At 42.8% G+C, this 2,753-nt stretch overlaps 1 protein-coding gene across 1 annotated transcript in view; it reads right to left on the bottom strand.

Annotated features, from left to right (window-relative positions):
• LOC104853055 (cytochrome c oxidase assembly protein COX18, mitochondrial) overlaps positions 1–2,753 on the bottom strand; it is a 16,496-nt gene that overhangs the window by 12,535 nt on the left and 1,208 nt on the right. The window contains exon 2 of the mRNA XM_010610874.3: positions 1,531–1,631. The gene's annotated coding sequence lies outside the window, so the exon portion shown is untranslated. The remainder of the gene's footprint in view (positions 1–1,530; positions 1,632–2,753) is intronic.

Raw genomic sequence — 2,753 nt, forward strand, 5'->3', positions numbered from 1 at the left:
AAAAAAAAAAAAAAAAAAAAAAAAAAAAAAAGTCACTATTTGAAAGCATACTGCACTCAACCTCTGCGAGCCTGCAAAACTTGAGCACTAGAGCTTTTCCTGTATTTTTCTGCAGCAATGCATTTCTGTCCTGGAACACACACCAGTGTATACTCTGTTGCACAATCAAAATGGTCTACACTTTCCAATCAACTCTCTCACAGTGATTCTTTCAATCTGTTTAGCACATTAATGACTTCTATTCTTTTTAGTCTCAAAGGTCAAGAGTTCAATCTTACCTTTAACTATCTTATATCATACATTTTGTACAAGGCAGTCAGGCAATCATTCACAGCTTTGCTGTATTTAACCAAATTAAAACTGTAGTGAATTAAGACAGTATACACTATAGGACCTTCTATTCTTTCCAGCTTACTTCCTGTTACTTCTGTAGAGACAGCTGCTTATTTTGGTCCCTGAATAAATTTGGGTCTCCAACAGATGAGACTTCCACATCAGCACACCTCTGGAAGTATATGATCTAACAAATTGTTTTGCCCTTTAAAACAACACTGCTAAACAGCCAGGAAGCCCTCAGATGTGCCTTCCTCAAAAGCTGGCCACCTGTGTAGTGATATATATATATAGTGATATGTGTGTGTGTGTGTGTGTGTGTGTGTGTGTGTGTGTGTGTATAAATAAATATATGGACAACTTTGGGAAGTCATAAGGTGCTGTATCCACTGCCATCATCACTTGATTACAAGTCTTTCTTTTGCAGTGGGATGGAGTCCCTCAAATACAGGAACAGTGCTGGGTGTGGTAGTCTCAGAAGGTAGTCTCTGCAAAGGCAGAAGGATCACTTGAGCTTAGAAGTTTGAGACTACTGCACGTGGCACCACACACCTGTAATCCCAACACTTTGGAGGCTGAGGCAGGACAACTGTTATGGCAGGACAAGACCAACCTGGGCTACAAAGTGAGTTCAAAATCAGCCTGAACCACCCAGTGAAACCCAATCTCAAAAAGAAAAGAAAGAAAAAAAAAAAGTTTGGTGAGATTAGCCTAGGCAAATGAGCTACATGCAATCTCAAAAAAGGGCATGGTAGGCCTGGGATTTAGCTCAGTGGTGCCACCACCTGCCTCACAAACGCGAAGTCCTGGAGTTTGATTCCCAGTGCCAAAACAAAACCAAAAAAGGGTATGATGGCACATGCCTGAAATTCTAGCTACTCCAGAGAGGCTGAGGAAGCAGAATTACAAATTTGAAGCTAAACTAAGCAACTTACTGAGACCTTGTCTAAAAATCAAATTTCCTAGGGCTGGGGATGTTGTGAGCAGAATACTTGCCCAGCATGCAAAAGGCACTGGGTTCAATGCTTAGTACCACAAAAACAACAGAACAGGAACAAGTTCTTATCTTTGCTTTCAGCCCAATATGTAAAAACTATCATACTTTAGTGGCATGATATGAAATGAAAGAGTAAAGGAATAAATTTCTTGCCAAAGCTACAATACAGAACATCTCCATTTCTGCATAAAATCACTTACCTGGTAACTCTCTTGGACCACCCCAACTGATGAGCACAAAGTGCAACTTCTTGGTTAACATGCCTGGCAATGTTTGATATTTCTGGCTGCAAATTTTCCACCTAGCGAAAGAAAAAGAAATTGTTATGAATACATAAAGGATCACCACTCACAGCTACACATCATTTCAGTCTCTGTTCTACCAGCTCACTTAAAAGTGTGGCTTAGTTAAGAAATTCTACACTAGGTATTATGACACATGCCAGTAAACCCAGCACTTGGGAGACTAAGGCAGAAGGGTCAGGTATGTATGGCAACACCTACTCCATGGAGTTATAGCAATTAAATGAAAGCTGGTCCCTGAGATTTACTGTTCTCTCCCTGGATTTCGCAGTATGGTAAGTGGAAAATTCACTATGAATATGAATACACTTTAGTATGCTGCGACAGCCACTGAACCACAAACAGTATCAAAAACCAAAAATTTCATTTTTTCCTGCCTTGTGCTGACTTCATGCTTCTAATGATCTATTTCTCATGTAAACCCCTTTTTGAAATCCTAAATTTGAAAAACCCTTTGTCCTTACTGTCTTCAACTCATTTTAACCTGTTAAGAATACAGTAAAAATAGGCAAAGAGAGTACTGACACACTGAAACCACAAAAAAGGGAAGAAGCCCCCTCCATCCCCAAATTAAATAGCAGGGTGTGGAGGCTCAGCTTGTAATCCCAGCACTCTGGGAAACTGAGGAAGTAGGATCACAAATTCGAGCTCATGTGACTTTAAACTGTATCTCAAGAAAAGGGGATGAAGTGCAACTCAGTGTGAAAGCCATGGGTTCAAGGCCCGGTACTGGACAACGAAGCAACTTCAGGGTCACAGGTGACAGGAAAAGGGTCTGAATAAGAAATCAAGTTTGGCCAGGAGTGTAGGCACACGCCTGTCATCCTGGCTGAGGGAGGAGGATCGCTGCGAGTTCAAGGCCAGCCGGGACTGCTAGTGAGTTCGAGACCAGCCTGACTGAACTGCATGGCAAGATGTTGTCTCAAAAAAACACCAAGTCTGCAAACTGCTAGCGAGTTCTGTTTTTCTGGGACAGGATCTCGCTAAATCTCCAAGTCGTCGGCCTAGCGTCCCGCAGTGCGGGGGCTACAGGCTGGAGCCGCCACCACGGCTCAGCATCCAGGCAGAAGCCCGACCGGGCGACGCCGGCTGGGAATTGCGCGAGGAGGCGACTGGACGCA

This window comes from Fukomys damarensis, unplaced genomic scaffold, assembly GCF_012274545.1.
Source record: "Fukomys damarensis isolate Sample0158 unplaced genomic scaffold, DMR_v1.0_HiC HiC_scaffold_35, whole genome shotgun sequence".
Lineage (NCBI taxonomy): Eukaryota > Metazoa > Chordata > Mammalia > Rodentia > Bathyergidae > Fukomys > Fukomys damarensis.